This window comes from Chiloscyllium punctatum, chromosome 15 (genome assembly GCF_047496795.1).
Source record: "Chiloscyllium punctatum isolate Juve2018m chromosome 15, sChiPun1.3, whole genome shotgun sequence".
Lineage (NCBI taxonomy): Eukaryota > Metazoa > Chordata > Chondrichthyes > Orectolobiformes > Hemiscylliidae > Chiloscyllium > Chiloscyllium punctatum.
The window spans coordinates 36530923-36551404 of record NC_092753.1 but is presented as its reverse complement, the minus strand read 5'-3'; the positions used below and the strand labels follow the sequence as shown (position 1 = coordinate 36551404).

General features: G+C 44.5%; 1 long non-coding RNA gene across 1 annotated transcript; it reads left to right on the top strand.

Annotated features, from left to right (window-relative positions):
* The first annotated feature begins 440 nt into the window (after positions 1-440).
* On the top strand, positions 441-20198 carry LOC140485904 (uncharacterized). Its single transcript, XR_011962471.1, has 3 exons — positions 441-587; positions 13447-13503; positions 18939-20198. It is a non-coding gene; the product is annotated as an uncharacterized lncRNA (long non-coding RNA).
* Positions 20199-20482: the final 284 nt, after the last annotated feature.

The window sequence follows — 20482 nt, the reverse complement described above, 5'->3', positions numbered from 1 at the left end:
TTTAAAAACAGGGGGTTAGCTGTAGCAGGAGCCCTTTCTCCAGCTGTGCTCACCCCCATGCTAAATGCAGAGGCAGCAGAGACGAGAAGAAGTCCTGACTGTGGAACTGGCATAGTTCCACATGGCTATCATTAAGGTTGGGAGCACATGATTTACCTGCTGCCCATCACCAATGCAAGCTGTATGGCAAGTTCAAATCGTGAAACTATGCCTAGAAAATGTGTTATTATACAAGTTTTCAGTCCCGCATTTCACGAACAGCTTAAAATATTGTGTCAGGATAACCACTAGATGGCACTGCAGGCTTTGTGTCACTAAAATATGACCATGTTGTAAATTCAGATTTGCAACAGGAAGTTCTCCAAATATTAGTTGTGCTGTTTAGAGGAGCTGGGCTGATTAATGTTAAAAATGTCGACTTGTGGATACAGGTAGAGGACATGACTGAAATATTCAATGAATATTTCTCACCGTCTTTATCAAGGTCGAAGATATTGGTAACGTCAGAGAAGAGAATGTCGTGAGATACTGATCAGTCTGAAAATTTATGGAGGTGATACTGGAGAAAATGGCTGTCCTTCAAGTTTGTAAGTCATCAGAACCAGAACCAAATCCTGGATTTCAGAGGGAAATAAGAGTAAAAATTGCTGAGGGATTGGGCACGATCTTTCAATTCTTCTTCGATGCAAGAGCAGTGCTAAGGAATGAGAGAATCAGAAATGCTACCCTTGTTCCAAGTAAAAAAGTTGTGAAGACAAACCCTGGTCAGTAGGTTTATCCTTGGTGGTGGAAAAGCTTGGAGAAATGAAAATCTGGGATAAAATTTATATTAATTAATCTCCACATGCAAATTTATGTAAGTCAGCTCTAATGTTAAACTAAATCAAATGTTTCGATGTGATATCTGAGAGGGCTGATGAGCATAACATGGGGTGTACATGGATTTCCAAAAGGCATTTGATAAAGTTCCACATAATCAAATTATCAACAAAGTTGAAGCCTCTAGATTAAAGGGGGTAAGGGGAAACATGGATGTGAGTTTGGCTGGATGACAGCAACAGAGAGCAGCGGTAATACTTGCTTATTACAATATTACAATCTCAATGTAATACATTTCAAAAGGAAGAATAGAAAGTAAACGTGGCAATTCTAAAGGGGAGCAGATACAGTGAGAATTACGAGTATATGTGTGTCAAATCATTGAAGGTGACAGGGCAGATTGAGAAAGACAGACAGAAACTTGGGCTTTGTAAATACAGGTATGGAGTGCAAAGTAGAGTCATAGAAGTCATACAGCACGGAAACAGACCCTTCAGTCCAACTCGTCCACGACTACCAGACATCTCAATCTGATCTCGTCTCATTTGTAGCATTTGACTCATATCTCTCTGTTTCCTATTCATATACAATTCCAGATGCCTTTTAAATATTGTTATTGTACAAACCTCCACCACCTCCTCTGGCAGCTTGTTCCATCTACGCATCACCCCTTGTATGAAAAAGTTGCCCCTCAGGTCCTTTTTATATCTTGCCCTTCTCACCTTAAACCTACGCCCTCTTTAATTTGGACTCAACCACTCTGGCAAAAAGACTTGGCTATTCACCCTTTCTATGCCCCTCATGATTTTATAAACTGCACTCAGATCATCTCTCAGCCTCCAATGCTCCAGAGAAAATAAGCCCCAGTCTATTCAGTCTCTCCCTATAGCTCAAACCCTCCAGTCCTGGTAACATCCTTGTAAATCTTTTCTGCACCTTGTTGAGTTTCACAACATCCTGACTATAGAAGGGTGATCAGAATTGTATTCAGTATTCGAAAAGTGGCCTCATCAATGTCCTGTACAGCAGCAACAATACGTGCCAACTCCTATATTCAATGTTTTGATTAAAGAAGGCAAGTATGCCAAATGCCTTCTTCACCACACTGTCTACCTGCACTTCCACTTTCAAGGACTATATACCTACAACCTTAGGTCTCTTTATTCAACAACACACCCCAGGGCCCACCATTAAGTGGTTTAGACCTACCCTGGTTTGCCTCACCAAAATGCAATACCTCGCATTTATCTAAATCATGAAGGGGAAATTATAGTGAATTTCTAGTCTGCTGCAGCACCCAACTCTGCAAACCAAGGTGAAGGCATTGGATGAAGCAAACGAAAGATAGATGAGAATGTCTCCGGAGCTGAGAGTCTGTGATTGGTAGATTGGAGAAACTGTGATTCCCCTTAAAGAGAAAATTTTACAGAGGTGTTCAAAATCATAATGGGCTCTAGACCTAGAGTCCGAAACAATTCCATTAGTGGAAATTACAAATTCAGGGATTGGCCAAGTTAACATGAGAAAATCCACCATGAGATGGACCAGTGTAAACACTGCCACTGAAGTGTAGAGCAACACCGGCTTTCAAAAGGGGATGAGGTAAACACGTCCAAGGAAAGAAAGCTGTCACTCATTTATTGTCCGACAATCCATGGGGTCCCCACTGATTACTGGTGTCCAACATGTATTTTGAATCTGAACTGTGTATCTTTAAAAAAGAAATAGGCACAACACTGGTGGGTTAACTCCCAGGAAAGTTTAAACACAGATCGTTCATAACAGTCCTGTTCCCTCTCCACTGCACATGGGGTACAGACGTTTCCCCACCTTAAGGAGGAGTAAAATCTGCTGAAATATTTTTGTATTGTCTGATCACCTCTGAGACGTTTCGAGAAAAGCTGTGTTGCTTTGCTCATCCCGATTTGTTTATTATACTTCAGTGAAATAATATTGTTGGCCACTGCATGGAGTACCAACATCACTTTCAGAAACTGATTCAGTGAATCAAATTCAAGATATCGACCATCAAACTAAAGTAGCCAGCTGCAGAGGAGGACTCCTCAGCCAGAGCTCATCTGCTTCTTTTCTGTTCTCTTTTTTTGGTCTTTAGTGTTTGCTTTCCTTCTTTCTTCTTGGCAATGTCCTGAACTCCCGGCCTCAGCATGTACTCAGACTCTGGCCTTCAGCATGAACCCAGCATGGTCGACTCCCAGCCTAGTAAGACATACTTTTGGTGACCCAGCATGGTGGTCTGTCACCCCAGTGTGGACCTCCGGCCTTGAGATGATTCTATAGCAGTCTCCCAATCTCGAAAGCCTTGAGGTGAAACCTGTTAGGCCAATGTGGACAAGAGGCTAGGTACCAACATGGACTGGTCTGGAAGGACTGCTATTCTGAACTTGTTATTTATTTACTTTTCTAATTTATTCCTATAATGCTGAATATTTTATTTCTTTATATTTCAATTTTTATTTCCCCATAGAATTTGTACTTAAGAATCTGTACCCAGGTATCTTTGTACGGTGCATAAGTGGCAACTTGTAACTTTTCACTGTGCTCATTTGAATATAAGTGACAATGAAGCTAATTCTAATTTTAAAAACACGCCAAGAAAATTTCTGATTTGTAACGGCATTCCAAAAAAAACCTCTGAACAGGGAGCAATCAATCAATCATGCCATTGATGCACTGAATCCTTTGATAACTAACAGCAATCACAGTGGCTCAATGGTTAGCACTGCTGCCTCACTTGGGGCCTGGGTTCAATTCCAAACTTGGGTGACTGTCTGTGTAGTGTTTGCATGTTCTTGCTGTGTCTGTATGGGTTTCCCCCTCCAATCCAAAGAGGTGCAGGTTAGGTAAATTAGCCATGCTAAATTGCCCACAGTGTTCAGGGATGTGTAGGTTAGATGCATTCATCAGGGGTAAAATAAAGGGTGGGTTACTCTTTGGAGGGTTGGTGTGGATGGGCCAAATGGCCTGTTTCCATACTGTACAGCATCTAAACCCTGAGCTTTCTTATTTATTAATAAATTGGCTCAATATTATTAGATTTGTATCCAGAGAAATACAGCTACATCCTTTCTTCGCTAGAGAACAAAAATGTATGTGTGCTTTTAAATGGTTTGTCTCTCGTGCCAACTCGATGCACTCAGTAGTTTTGTGAATTGGCTGTAGCCCAAAAACAAAGCCAAGAAATAACTCTTAAAATTACAGACTATGCAAAACATGATCTAAACATATGAGCAAACACTAAACTGACAGATAATGTGTGATCTTTGGAAACATGAAGTCAAAAAGTGCGGCGCTGGAAAAGCACAGTAGGTCAGGCAGCAACCAAAGAGCAGGAGAGTCGACATCTTGAGCATAAGAACTTAATCAGAAATGGGGGGGTGGAAAAGATGCTGAGAGATAAATAGGAGGTGGGGGGGGGAATGTAGCTCGGAAGGCGATAGGTAAATGCAGGTGGGCGGTGATAGTGATAGGTTGGAACGGAGGGTGGGAAGGAAGATGGACACGTAGGACAGTTCAGGAGGGTGATGCCAAGTTGCAGGATTGGACATAGGATGAGGTGGGAGATAAGGAAACTGGTGAAATCGACATGGATGCTGCTTGGTGGGAGGGGCCCAAGGCAAGAGATTCTTCCTCCAGTTGGCAGGTGGCTTTGATTTGGCAGTGGAAGAGGCCAAGGACTTGCACATCCTTAGAGGAATTTTGAGGGGGAGTTGAAATCGTAGGCCACAGGGCAGTGGGGTTGTTTAGTGCGTGTGTCCCAGAGAAGTCCTCTGAAACATTCCATGAGTTGGTGCCCTGTCTTCCCAATGTAGAGGAGACCACATCAAGAGCAACGGACAATGTGTTTGGATGTGCAGGAAAATCTCTGCAGATGTGGAAGGATCCTTGGGACCTTGAATGGAGGTGATGGGGGAGATGTGAGTGGAGGTTTTACACCTCTTGTAGAGCCAAGACAAGGTGCCAGGAGTGGAGGGTGGCATGGTGGGTGTTGGGGTGTGTGCGCGTGGACCTAATGAGGGAGTCACAGAGGGAATGGTCTCTGAGGAATGCTGATAGGGTCGGGGAGGGAAATATATCTCTGCTGGTGGGGTCTGACTGCAGGTGGTGGAAATAGTGGTGGATGATGCTTTTTATCTGGAGGGTTGATGGGGTGGGAGGTGAGGACCAGAGGGATTCTATCCTTCTTGTGGTTGGAGGAGTGAGACTCATGGGCGGAAGTGGGGGAAGTGGAGGAGATGCATTGGAGGGCATTGTTGATCACATGGAAGGGGAAATTGTGGTCCTTGAAATAGAAGGCCATCTGGGATGTTCTCGAGAGAAATTGTTCCTCCTGGGAGCAAAAACGACGTAGGCAAAGGGATTGAGAGTAAGGGATTGCATTTTTATGGGAGGGGTGCTTGGGAGGAGGTGTAGTCCAGGTAGCTGTGGGAGTCAGCGGGTTTGAAATAGATGTCTGTGTTGAGTCGGTCACCGGAAATGGAGATGGAGAGGTCCAGGTAGGGGAGGGAGGTGGCCGAGATGGTCCAGGTGAACTTGAGGTCAGGGTGGAAGGTGTTAGTGATGTTGATGAACTGTTCAACCTCCTCGTGGGAGCACCAAGTGGTGCTGATACAATCAAAAATGTAGCAGAGGAAAAGGTGGGGAATGGTGCCAGTGTAACTGCAGACTCCACGTATCCTACAAAGAGGCAGGTATAGTGGGGGCCCATGTGGGTGCCCATGGCTAACCGTTTGGTCTGAAGGAAGTGGGAGGATTCGAAGGAGAAGTTGTTGAGGTTCAGGACCCATTCAGCCAATTGAATGAGTGTGTCAGTGGAAGGGTTGGCATGACAGGAAGAAACAGAGGGCTTGGAGGCCTTCATCATGGTGGATAATTGTGCACAGTAACTGGATGTTCATGGTGAAGATGAAACATTGGGAGCTGGGGAAGCGAAAGTCATGGAGCAGGTGGAGGGCATGGGTGGTGTCCTGAATGTATGTGGGGAGTTCTTGGAACAAGGGGGACAGGATGGTGTTGAGATATGAGGATGTACTTTCAGTGGGGTAGGAGCAGGCAGAGATGATGGGTTGACTAGGGCAGTTAGGTTTGTGGATTTTGGGTCAGAAGTAGAACTGCGCAGTGTGGTGTTCCAGGACTACGAGGTTGGAAGCTGTGGATGGGCGATCCCCTGAGGTGATGAGGTTGTTGATGGTCTGTGAGATGCCTAAACCCCCCACCAACCCACCCTTCACACCTGGCACCTTCCCTTGCCACCGCAAGAGATGTAAAACCTGCACCCACACCTCCCCGCCTTACCTTCATCCAAGACCCCAAACGATTCCTCCACATCTGGCAGAGATTTTTCTGCACATCCAAACACTTCATCTACTGTGTCCATTGCTCTCAATGTGGTCTCCTCTGCACTGGAGAACGTTTCAGAGAACATCTCTGGGACATATGCACCAAACAACCCCACTGCCCTGTGACCGATCACTTCAACTCTCCCTCCCACTCTGCCAAGGACATGCAAGTCCTGGGCCTCCTCCACCACCAAATCCAAGCCACCCAATGCCTGGAAGAGGTACGCCTCATCTTGCAATTTGACATCCTCCAACCACATCACCTCAACATCAACTTCACCAGTTTTCACATCTCCCCTCCCTCCACCTTATTCCAGATCCAACCCTCCAACTCAGCACCACCCTCTTTAACTATCTGACTTGTCTGTTTTGCTTATCACCTATCTACTCCACCTTCCCCTCCAAGCTCATCACCTCAGGGGATCTCCCATATCACTATTCCCCCCACATATCACCTTTCCAGCTACCTTCCTCCCACCACCAGGCCCACCCTCCTATTTATCTCTCAGCCCCCTTGGCCCCCCCCCGCCACATTCCTAATGAAGGGCTTATGCCCGAAACATTGATTCTCCTGCTCCTTGGATGCTGCCTGAGCTGCTGTGCTTTTCTAGCACCATACTTTTTGACTCTGACTCTCCAGCATCTGCAGTCCTCACTTTCATATGAAGTTGCATGAAGTTACCAACTTTGGAACCAAGGAAGGAAAATCAGGAAATTTTCTTCATGATGATGAAGCACAAGTGTTCAGGTATCCATGTGCACAAATCACAAAGAGTTAGTACCCAGGTATTAAAGTTAGGAGAATGGAAATTGGGATTTGTCTTAAGTGCATTGAAAGTTGAATGTTCTCTTTCCTTGCTTAATGCCTTCAGGGCCAACTCTCTCCATTTCAGATCTGCCATCCATATTCACAGACATGTGTAGCTACTTAGTGCCATTGACTCAATCACACACAAGGTTATCCCTCATTACCTTCTTGTATCCCTCACCAGTTATATGTCCCTCTTCCCTTTCTTCTATGTTCACACCAGCACAGCTCTCTCCAATCACAAAAATCCAGTCCAGACTCAGGGCTTCCAATTGCCATGTTAATTCTGCGGTTGCCATCTGTTCATTTGCTCATTTATGCCTGATGCCTGGCTCTTTTCACTCCTGGTCTTTATTCCTGTTCCTGCCTCCATCTTTTGTCCCTTATTTCCAGTTTCAGAAACTATCCCACCCAGAAGTGAGTCAGTCATTCATTGCCTGTTCAAGCACCACCAGGCTTATAACTTAGTTGCCAAAACTGAAGTTAATCTGAGATAGTAAGGCAATGCAAAGGCAAACCCCAATTACTTTTCTTTACTATTATCTCCTTAAATTTATTTCCTCGATCCCAGCCATTCTCATCTCCAAAATTTAAAGGTCATGGTTTTCAGTCTAATTAGGATTCACTAATTTTGTTCCTTCTCAAATTTAAAATTCTCAATCTTGTGTTCAAATTCACCTCTCACCTTCCCGTTGTTGGGTGTCTTGCTCATTTGTTCAAAAGACAGGTGAATCATCAGGAAAAAGCTCACTGCATCTCCCTCAGTCAGGCAGCTTAGAGGGCAGCTGGGGGTCTTTCTCTGAACTGAATGCTCTCAGGGGTGAAAGTCCTGCCCACTGAGATTTGCAAGTCAACCATTCATTGAGCCCTTGCACCAAGAAACTGGAGGCTGTGGCTGGCAGTGCAATGAGGACTGGAGGTGTCAAATTAATGTATTTTAGGAGGTGGGGGCTGGATGGGAGGTTCTGAGGATGGGTTCACAAGGAGAGGGAGGTCAGATGCAAAGACAGAGTTGGCCATCAGTGGGCACTCCCCTGCACCCTATCCAGTCCCTGGATTGTGTAAAAGTTAGTGCAGATCGCGACCCCCCCCCACCCCTACAACTGCCGCAACTTTAATTAACAGTCTGCCTGCATTGATTTACCAGTCGGCTGGGAAAGCTCATTTTTGTCACAGCTGAAGGTGAGATTAATGCAGCTCAGTTGGGAATTAAGTGGTCGGATAGTGATTATGATTTTAAAAATTAATTTGTGGAACATGGGCATTGCTGGCTGGGCTCAGCATTTATTGCCCATCCCTAGTTGCCCCCTTGAGAAGGTGGGAGTGAGCCTCCTTCTTGAACCGCCGCAGTCCACCTGGCTATGGGTTGATCTAAGATGCCCGGAGGGAGGAAATGCCAGAATTTTCACCCAGTGACAGTGAAGGACAGCGGATAGAATTCTAAGTCAGAATGGAGAGTGGTTTGGAGGGGAATTTGAAGATGGTGATTTTCCCATATATCTGCTGACCTTGTCCTTCTAGATGAAAGTGGTCATGGGTTTAGAAGATCCTGTCTGAGAAACTTTGGTGAATTTCTGCAGTACAGCATGTAGATAGTACGTACTGCTGCTACAGTGGTAGAGAGAATGGATGCTTGTAAGTGCTTGTAGTGTTATGTTCCAGAGGTGATTTGATTGATCAAACAACTAGGCTTTAAATAAAACACACTTTATTCTCACACCATAGTTCAGATACAAACAAAAAAGAAAAGCATTGGCATAACTTTAACTCTGTTGAAATGCTTAAATGCTTGAATGTATTATGAAACTACTGTTTATCAGTTGTTCCAACACAGCAACTTCCCAGAACACATCCTTGGCAAAGGCCATATGAGCAAATCAGATTGCCTCAAGTGCTATCTCCTTTCCAGGAGAAAGAAGCACCAAAAGAAACAACCTAACAGCAGAGAAATAACTCAGACGACTAGTTGCAACGGCGAGGGAGTTCTATTGAGCAGCTTCAAATCCAACTTTAACTGAAAACAAAACTAAAACCTTGGGCCTGCGTGAGCCCGACTCCACCCCCCTCACGCTTCTCTTGTCTAATTTTTTTCTTTAAGCAGTCCATTGACATCCTCATGTAGTGTCTAGCTATCTTCCTCACCATTTGCCACCTGACAAATTTTGTGTCACCTCTGGAATTTTTGATCCTCCCATCCACATTTAAGTGCACACCTTTCAGGTGCCCAACAAACAGTAAGTGCCCGAACTTTGCAGAACAGCATTGGGAACAGACTTCCAGTCACTGAAGCATCCCTCAACTACCACACACTGACTCCTTCCTCTTAGTCAATTTTGAGCCCAATGTGACACTTTGCATTGAATTCCATGACTCTGACTTTCTTGACCAGTATGCTATGTGGAACCTTGCTAAAGCCTTGTTAAAACCCATGTAGATCACACAAAATGCATTATTCTCATAAGCACTCCTGATTACCTCAAAAACATTGATAAAATTTGTCAAACATGATCTTTTGTTAACAAATCCATTCTGACCATCCCTGATTAATCCATGTGTTTTCAACAGCAGATGCTTTTTGTCCCTTAGAATACCTTTGAATACTTCTCAATACTGAGGTTAGGCTGACTGGTCTGTAATTTCCTGATTTTACCCATCCTCCCTTTTCAAACAATAGGCAGAATTAATAGTCCTCCAATCTTCTGGTACCTCACCAATGGCCAGGAAGGATTTGATATTTGCTGTCATGAGCCCTGATATTTCCTCCTAGCCTCCCTCAATAGCCTGAAATACGTTTCACCTGGGCCTGCATATTTTTCCAGGTCTAATGTTGTTAAACTTCATAGGCCCTCCTCTCTCTCTATGTCAATTTCTTCCAATATTTCACAGTCCTCCACCTTGATGGCCATTTTGAAGTTTTTCTTGTCCATTGTGAAGACCAGTCCATACAATCAGTAAGCTTCACACAGTCAGGAAGAGGAGCTTACATCCAGAGTAAGTCACAGCCTGTGTGAGTATATAGTTCAGGGAATTTGGACTATCTGGTGCAGAGGGGAAGAAGTGCTTTTTGCTTGCTTTCTTTTGGCTCAAAGTTTGTACATTTTCTTTTGAAAAGGCTAAATTGAAGCCCAAAGATCAGCCCCGGCCCAAAAGAGTGATGTCACAGGTATACTGTAAGTTCATTGGTTGGTGATCACTACTAATTTGAATATCTACTATAGGTTACTTTCAGATTGAAGGTAAATAGTGAAAACATTTACAAGCTACAAACGAAAAGACTTGAACTAAATTTTTAAAAACCAAATTAAGAATTAAGTAATTGCAAGCGAGATGACGGGCTGGGCGATGTGTTATAACTGCATGATTGGGAGCTGGTGGACTCTATTATGGCTCATACTGACATCATCTGTAGCAAGTGTTGGTCCTGAGCTCTGGCTCAGAATTGATGCACTGGATCTGAGTTTTGAACACTTCAACACTTCAAGGAGGTGGACAGTTACCTGTGTGCTGTTTTTCAAGGCAGTCACACCCCTTAGATTAACTACGTAAAATATGGTCAGTGGTCAGGGATTGGAAAGTGTGACTATGGGTGAATCGGGTCAAGGGATCCAAAAGATAGTGCTGAAGGAGCCTCAGGCCCTGAGCTTGTCTAACAGGTTTGAGGCTCTTGCTCCCTGTGTGGATGAGAGTGGGGCAGTAGGGAGGATGAGAAAACCAATATAAGGAGGCATCAAGAGAAGGGGGGAGAAAAGAGAAATGGAATTGTAATTAGGAAAGTATTGTTAGGGGAATAGACACTGTTCTTTGCGGCCAGGATCGAGAATCCTGAAGGCTGTGTTGCCTGCTTGGTGACCAGGTTCAGGAAATTTCATCTGGGCTGCAGAGGAACCTGGAGTGGGAGGGGAAAGATCCAGTTGCCATGGTCTACATAGGTACCAACGATATAGGGTAGAAAGAGGAAAGAGATTCTCCAGAGGGAATATGTACAGCCAGGGCCTAAATTTAAAACTTTATTAACCTCCGGATTACTATCTGAGCCACAAACAAACTGGCACAAACTTAGATTAAAGAGGTAAACGTGTGGCTCAAAGATTGCTGTGGAAGAAATGGGCTCAAATTCATAGGACATTGGCACCAGTACTAGGGATTTAGGCTGTTCTAATAGGAAGGGCTCCACCTGAATCATGTTGAAACTGGACTTCTGGCATTTTGCGTGAGTAGGGCTGTGGGTAGGGTTTTAAACTGAAAAATAGAGGGGAGGAAAGGGTTCAGTTGCATGGAAAAGTATGGACAAAGTTAAAGGGTTGGGGTGGGGGGGGGGTGGGGAGGTGCAAGAGGATTCAGCAGGGGTTATTAAAGTTTCCAGAATGAGTAATAGGACACGAATGTGTGGAAAGGGTCAGGAAAATAACTGAAGAGACAACAGATGAAAGGAAAACAATGAGAACGGGACATTTGATACTGAGGACTGAGGACTGTACTTAAATGCATGCAGTATATGAAACAAGGTAAATGAGCTTGTAGTGCAGATCGAAATTGGCAAGTCAGTGAAAAAACACACACTTTGGTGAGGGTTAATGGGAAGCCAGAAGCTTGGGAAACATTTCAAAACCAGCAAGGAGGTTGGAGAGAAGATGAAATATAAGAATAAGCTAGTTAGTATTATGAAAAAATAAGCAAGAGGTTTTTTTTACATAAATAAAAAGTCAGAGAGAAGCAACATTGGACCACTGGAAAATGAGGCTGGAAAAGTGTGTGATGGAGAACAAAGAAAATGGCGCAGGAACTGATTAGGTCCTTTGCATCAGTTTTCACAGTGGAAGGCACCAGTAGCATACCAGAGGTTCACAAGAGTCAGGGCACAGAGGTGAGTATTGTGACCATCACTAAGGAGAAGGTGCTGGGGAAGCTGAAAGGTCAACATACATTTGTAATGCAGACTCATTGAATGTCAATCTCTCAAAATTGAGACGGACAAGTTAAGGAAGGGAAGACCCAGAGATGGACCAGATAAAGGAGAAAGAGAGAAGGGTGGAAGTTGGAAGCACAGTCGACTGTTCCAGTTCCACATGAGATCAGGAAGTGAAAAGACTAATGGAAAAAGAGTTGAGGGAGACAGCCTGAGTAGGAATGGAACAAAGAATTTTCCACAAACCTCACATAAAGCTAGACATATCAAGGGCCTGTGCAGGGCCACACCTTATATTTGGAGGAAGTGAGAGAAGTTAAAGAAGAAATTGTTCGAGGAGATAACCGGCTGTGCCAGGAGAAGTGTGACATTAGTGGCTCGGGCCTGTTTGAGCCTCTATAAAACGAAGCAATGGAGATCCCTCAAATTCCCTGGTGGGCAATGAAGCTGTCAAGGGATTGGGCATCCATAGTGAAGTGGAGGTGGTAGGATATTGGAAAGTATTAAAATGCATTGGGCAGCAGAAGAATTGTGAATGGAGGTGGTAAGAGATAGGAAAAGGGGAGCAATAGTTTAAACAAAATAGGAAGAAGGAAGCTAAATGGGGAAAGCTGAATAAAGGGGTGAATAGCTAAGAGAGCACAATAGTCCTCTTTATAGATTTTAGGAAGAAGTTTGAAGCATCTTGTCAGTTTTGGGAAAGATAAAGAAAGAAGACTTCAAAAGCAGATGAGGTCATTGACAGTCCTGGATACAATGACTTGATGAACAGTGGTGAGATCTTGAACAAGGAAGCAGTAGGATTGATGCTCAGTTGATGCTCAGTCTCCACCAGAGAGAGGTCAGAATGCTAGCTGCCAATAGTACCTCCTGTGTCAGCAGATTGGATAACAAAGTCACGATCAGATCTGAGAGAACACAGTGCAGTAAATTCAGAGGAAGACAGGTTAGAGTGGGTAAGGGGATCAGAAAAACTGAGGTAGCCAACATCATGGCAAAAATTCTTGATGAAAAAGAAATCAAGAGTTGGCAAGAAGCCAGATTGGGAGACAAGGTAAAGGGAGAGTATTGGCAAAAACATCATGGAAAGGGCATGGAAAGGGCATCAGATTGAGACATATAAGATTATGAAAGGATGGACACTCTGGCAGCAGGAAACACGTTTCCACTGATGGGTGAGTGCCGAACCAGAGGACACAGCTTAAAAATACGGGGTAGACCATTTAGGACAGAGATGAGGAGAAACTTCTTCACCCAGAGAATGGTGGGTGTGTGGAATGCTCTGCCCCAGAGGGCAGTGGAGGCCCAGTCTCTGGATTAGTTTAAGAAAGAGTTGGAAAGAGCTCTCAAAGATAGTGGAATCAAAGGTTATGGAAGTAAGGCAGGAAGAGGATACTGATTAGGAATGATCAACCATGATCATATTGAATGGTGGTGCAGGCTAGAAGGGCTGAATGGCCTACTCCTGCACCTATTGTCTATTGTCTATTGTCTATTGACCAAAGAAATGGATACAAAACCAAAGGTGATAAAAAACAGTAAAATCTTTTTCACAGCAGAGAGCGGCATGGACTGGGTGGAAGTGAAGTTGGAGCGCAGAGCTGGTCGGGAAGGTAAGTGATTGATATTTGAGTGGGTGTGTTCTAGACCCCAGGCCCTACAAAGTAGGGCCTCCCTCCCATCCTCCTCCTCTAACCTAACTTTAAAGTCCACAGGTAAGCTAGTCAGTGTTCTTGTTTTGGAGACCAAGTGTAGGGTTATGGCAGCGCAGGCGGTGGAATGTTCCTCCTGCAGGATGTTTGAGGTAGGGGTGACCACCGATGCTCCTGCCGACTTCATCTGCAGTAAATGCAGTCAGATCCTGATCCTCACCGAACGGGTTAGGGAACTGGAACTGGAGTTGGATGAACTGAGGATTATTCGAGAGGCTGAGAGGGTGATTGATAGAAGCTACAGGGACATAGTTACACCAGAGAACAGTGGTAGCTGGGTAACAGTTAGAGGTGGGAAGGGGAGGAAGCAGGCAGTTCAGGGATCCCCTGTGGTTGTTCCCCTCAACAATAAGTACACCGCTTTGGATACTGTTGGGGGGGGACAGCCTAGCAGGGGTAAGCTGCAGTGACCGAGTCTCTGGCACGAGGTCTGGCTCTGAGGCTCAGAAGGGAAAGGGGGAGAGGAGGAGAGCGCTAGTTATAGGAGACTCTTTAGTTAGAGGGACAGACAGGCAGTCTGTGGACATGGGTGAGACTCTCGGATGGTTTGTTGCCTCCCGGGTGCCAGGGTCTGAGACGTCTCAGACCATGTCTTCAGAATCCTTAAGGGGGAGGGTGTGCAGCCAGAAGTCGTGGTGCACATTGGCACCAACGACATAGGTAGGAAGAGAGGTGGGGAGGTCATTCAGGAGCTCAGGGAGTTAGGCTGGAAGCTAAAAGCTAGGATGGACAGAGTCGTCATTTCTGGGTTGTTGCCGGTGCCACGTGACAGTGAGGCAAAGAATAGGGAGAGTGTGCAGTTGAAAACGTGGCTGCAAGGATGGTGTAGGAGGGAGGGCTTCAGGTATTTGGACAATTGGACTGCATTCTGGGGAAGGTGGGACCTATACAAGCAGGACGGGTTGCACCTGAACCAGAAGGGCACCAATATCCTGGGGGGTAGGTTTGCTAGCACTCTTCGGAGGGGTTTAAACTAATTTGGCAGGGGGGTGGGATCTGGACTTGTAGTCCAGCAAGTAAGCTAGCTGTGTGTCAGGATGTCCAAGACTGTAGGGAGGCTGTGGAGAAGGTAGCACTGACAGGGAATACTTGCGGACAAAGATGGGCTCAAGTGTGTATACTTCAATGCAAGGAGTTTCAGAAATAAGGTGGGTGAACTTAAGGCGTGGATCGGTACCTGGGACTACGGTGTTGTGGCCATCATGGAAACGTGGATAGAAGAGGGACAGGAATGGTTGTTAGAGATTCCTGGTTACAAATGTTTCTGTAAGATTAGGGAGGGTGGAAAAAAAGGAGCGGGGGTGGCATTGCTAATTAGAAATAGTATAACGGCTGCAGAAAGGCAGCTTGAGGGGGATCTGCCTTTGGAGGTAGTATGGGCTGAAGTCAGAAATAGGAAAGGAGCAGTCACCTTGTTGGGTGTTTACTATAGGCCCCCAATAGCAGCAGAGATGTGGAGAAACAGATTGGGAAACAGATTTTGGAAAGGTGCAGAAGCCACAGGGTAGTAGTTATGGGCGATTTCAACTTCCCAAATATTAATTGGAAGCTCTTTAGATCAAGTAGATTGGATGGGGTGGTGTTTGTGCAGTGTGTCCAGGAAGCTTTTCTAACTCAGTATGTAGTTTGTCCAACCAGAGGGGAGGCCATATTGGATTTGGTACTTGGTAACGAACCGAAACAAGTGATGGGTTTGTTAGTGGGTGAGCATTTTGGTGATGGTGACCACAATTCTGTGACTTTCACCTTGGTTATGGAAAGAGATAGGTGCGTGCAACAGGGTAGGTTTTACAATTGGGGGAAGGGTAAATACGTTGCTGCAAGACAGGATCTGAAGAGCATAAGTTGGGAGCATAGGCTGTCAGGGAAGGATGTCGTGGAAAAGTGGAACTTTTTCAAGAAACATATACGATGTGTCCTTGATAAGTATGTACCTGTCAGGCAGGAAAGAGATGGTCGTGTGAGGGAACCTTGGTTGACAAGGGAGGTTGAATGTCTTGTAAAGAGGAAGAAGGAGGCTTACATAAGGCTGAGGAAACAAGGTTCAGACAGAGCATTGGAGGGATACAGGATAGCCAGGAGGGAGCTGAAGAAAGGGATTAGGAGAGCTAAGAGAGGGCATGAAAAATCTTTGGCGGATAGGATCAAGGATAACTCCAAGGCATTTTATGCGTATGTGAGAAACATGAGAATGACGAGAACGAGGGTAGGTCCGATCAAGGACAGTCGTGGGAGACTGTGTATTGAGTCGGAAGAGATAGGAGAGGTCTTGAATGAGTACTTTTCTTCAGTATTTACAAATTAGAGGGACCATATTGTTGAAGAGGAGCGTGTGAAATGGACTGGTAAGCTAGAAGAGATACTTGTTAGGAAGGAAGATGTGTTGGGCATTTTGAAAAACTTGAGGATAGACAAGTCCCCCAGGCCTGACGGGATATATCCTAGGATTATGTGGGAAGCAAGAGAGGAAATTGCAGAGCCGTTGGCAATGGTCTTTTCGTCTTCACTGTCAACGGGGGTGGTACCAGGGGACTGGAGAGTGGCGAATGTTGTGCTCCTGTTCAAAAAAGGGAATAGGGATAACCCCGGGAATTACAGGCCAGTCAGTCTTACTTCGGTGGTAGACAAAGTAATGGAAAGGGTACTGACGGATAGGCTTTATGAGTATCTAGAAATATACTGCTTGATTAGGGACAGCCAGCACGGATTTGTGAGGGGTAGGTCTTGCCTTACAAGTCTTATTGAATTATTTGAGGAGGTGACCAAGCATGTGGATGAGGATAGAGCAGTGGATGTAGTGTACATGGATTTTAGTAAGGCATTTGATAAGGCTCCCCGTGGTAGGCTTATGCGGAAAGTCAGGAGGCATGGGATAGAGGGAAATTTGGCCAGTTGGATAGAGAACTGGCTAACCGGTCGAAGTCAGAGAGTGGCAGTAGATGGTAAATATTCAGCCTGGAGCCCAGTTACAAGTGGAGTTCCGCAGGGATCAGTTTTGGGTCCTCTTGTAATTTTTAATTTTTATTAATGACTTGGAAGAGGGAGTCGAAGGGTGGGTCAGTAAATTTGCAAACGATACGAAGATTGGTGGAGTTGTGGATAGTGAGGAGGGCTGTTGTCGGCTGCAAAGGGACTTAGATATGATACAGAGCTGGGCTGAGGAGTAGCAGATGGAGTTCAACCCTGCCAAGTGTGAGGTTGTCCATTTTGGAAGGACAAATAAGAATGCGGAATACAGGGTTAACGGTAGGGTTCTTAATAAGGTGGAGGAGCAGAGGGATCTTGGGGTCTATGTTCATAGCTCTTTGAAAGTTGCCACACAGGTGGGTAGAGCTTGTAAGAAGGCCTATGGTGTATTAGCGTTCATTAGCAGAGGGATTGAATTCAAGAGTCGAGATGTTGCAGCTGTACAGGACCTTGGTTAGGCTACATTTGGAGTACTGTGTGCAGTTCTGGTCGCCTCACTTTAGGAAAGATGTGGAAGCTTTGGAGAGGGTGCAGAGAAGATTTAACAGGATGTTGCCTGGAATGAAGAATAGGTCGTACGAGGATAGGTTGAGAATGCTAGGCCTTTTCTCATTGGAACGGCGAAGGATGAGGGGTGACTTGATAGAGGTTTATAAGATGATCAGAGGAATAGATAGAGTAGACAGTCAGAAACTTTTTCCCCGGGTACAACAGAATGTTACAAGGGGACATAAATTTAAGGTGAAGGGTGGAAGGTATGGGGGGATGTCAGGGAGAGGTTATTTACCCAGAGAGTGGTGGGGGCATGGAATGCGCTGCCTGTGGGAGTGGCAGATTCAGAATCATAGAACATAGAACATAGAACAATACAGCGCAGTACAGGCCCTTCGGCCCTCGATGTTGCGCCGATCAAAGCCCACCTAACCTACACTAACCCACTATCCTCCATATACCTATCCAATGCCCGCTTAAATACCCATAAAGAGGGAGAGTCCACTACTGCTACTGGCAGGGCATTCCATGATCTTACGACTCGCTGAGTGAAGAACCTACCCCTAACATCAGTCCTATATCTACCCCCCCTTAATTTAAAGCTATGCCCCCTTGTAATAGCTGACTCCATACGCGGAAAAAGGTTCTCACTGTCAACCCTATCTAACCCCCTAATCATCTTGTACACCTCTATCAAATCACCCCTAAACCTTCTTTTCTCCAAAGAAAACAACCCCAAGTGCCTCAGCCTTTCCTCATAGGATCTTCCTACCATACCAGGCAACATCCTGGTAAACTTCCTCTGCACCCGTTCCAGTGCCTCCACATCCTTCATTGGTGACCTTTAAGCAGCAATTGGATAGGTACATGGATAGGTGCTTAAACTAGGACAAATGTTCAGCACAACATCGTGGGCCGAAGGGCCTGTTCTATGTTCTATGTTCTATGTTTTATGTGCCTGAAATTCATCGAGTTGGGCATATTAAAAGATAAAACGGAGTCCTTTGTAGAGTAAATCATCTAGCATTGGATAGCAGGAGATCTGAGGGTATATGAATACATGATGAGCGGTGGAATTAGAATAATGGATGGGTCTGAGGCAGCAGGATGGGAGGTAAGCAAATGTTTTTGGCAACTGTGCTCCCTAACACTGTAGGATTTCACCATACTTTGTCTTCGCTGTGATATGATATTGCTCACTTACTTCCATTAGACCTATTGGCCCTTCTTTTGAGCTGTGCTGTCAACCTGGAAAATCAATGATTTTTAAATGAATTACATAAGTTGTCATGATGTCTGAATAAAATAATTGTGCCCTCTGTGAAAGCAGTTAAGTGTCATCAAAGTCCTCTTTATAGATTGAGGTTGGAAGAGGTTTCATTAATAATTCTGAACTAACAATCAACACAAGATCATGACTCACATGGTTTATAAATGGGAAACGTTATGGATTCAGTGAGTTTCTTAAACTCTCTGAAGTAACAAATACATTCAGGTTTTATCTTAGTATGGTATTTTAATTTTGTGCTATAATAGTGAAAAATTATAGTTAAAGAAATTATTCGTGATTACTGCTAACAAGACTCAGTGTTGGTGAGTTATTTTTAATGATAACATGGGCCAAGCTTGATCATCCTTCTGTGGTAATTGTGACATTCCTCCAATGGGTTAGTTGCTTAAGGTCAGGAAGATTCCAGGTTTAATTTTTAATTGTGCTGAAAAAACTGATCACACGTATGACAGCAAGTAGGACTCTTTGCATTAAAAAATTGCCCAAAACATGGAAAACGATCCACAGAGAGCTAAAAGGCTACTTCTTCATCTGTTAAAACTTCTTGATAAGAGGGATTATAATGTTTATAATCCTTTCTGTCCAGGATCTTCAACAACTGAGACTGAAAACCCAATACACCCTTTCCAGGAACGAAAGGAACCACAGGCAATTTAAGGCAGCCTTGGCTATCAAAACAAAGGAATATCGTGAAAAGATTCTGGAAAGCAGACAACCTGTTTGGCGTCTCAGATTTTAAATCATACATTGGATGGGACTGCAATGGACAGAAAGTATAAACTTCAAGATGGTGAAAAAAACCTGAAAGGACTGCGGATGCTGGAAATCAGAAACAAAAAAAAAACCCAGAAATTGCTGGAAAAGGTCTGGCAGGTATGGCAGTATCTGTGAAGAGAAATCAGAATTGATGTTTTGAGTGCAGTGACCCTTCCTCAGAACTGATGGGAACTAGGAAAAAAGTGTTTTTTATGCTTTACCAGCACTTCACTCAATCTGGTTTACTGCATTTGCTACTCACAATGTGGTCTCCTCTACATTGGGAAACAAAGTATAGACGAGGCGACTGCTTCACACAACACCTTTGTTCTGTCTGCAAAAAAGAGCCTGAGCTTTCAGTTGTCTGCCTTGACCAACATCACTGTCTCAGGCTTGCTGCAGTGCTCCAGTGAAGTTCGGTGCAAGCTGGAAGAACAGCACCACCATTTTCCATTTCTGAACTCTACAGTCTTCTGGACTCAATATCAAGTTCAACAGTTTTGGGGTTTGAGGTACCTTCTCCCACATCCTTACCCCAACCCCCACACACCAGACCTTGTTATCACATGATCTGCTATTTGACACCACTCATTGGTAGCCACTAATTGTCCCCATTATTAAACACTCATTCTCCCAGGCTGATCGTTATCCACTTCTTTGTCTGTCCAACTGTTCTTCTATCTCCTTGGGCTCTATCCCCACCTATCATTTATACCATACCACATTCTGCACCCCACCACTGGCTACCACCCTATCTTCTGCATAAAAAAAATATTCCTGGCTATCATTAGCTCTTAGTCAAGGTCACCGGACTTGGAATGTTAACTCGGACTTCTCCTCACAGATGCTGCTAGACCTGCTGGTGTTTATGAAGAAAAAGCCTCTTTTACTTCAGAATATGAGCTTTCTTTCTTTCTTAAACTCATAATAGTACTACTCAGAATGCAATAACAACATAGTACATCTGTCAGTAGTTATGGTTATGCTGTATAAAAGTATTGGTGACCATTTTGTGGTGTAGTAGTCATGTCTCTACTCCTAGACCAAGAGGCAAGTTCAAGTTCAAGTCCCACCCATGCCAGGGATGTGAAATGGGTTACAAGAAAAATAGGTTCAACAAAATATTAAAATAAAAGTATTTGACTAAATTTGCCTTGCTTACTTGTACAGAGCCAGAAGGTAGGCAAGGTTAAATATAATAACCGATCTAATTGTAGCGATCATAACAAGGTCAGCCAGTTGGACCTCATAGAACATGAGTTCCCTGATTCGGGCTGTTAATCTGGTCCAATCAGGGAGCCCTGCCTGACAGATATAAACAGGAGTCTTTAAACAGGTTCAGGCAGTGGGCTGTGGAGGGGGTCGTTAAGGCCG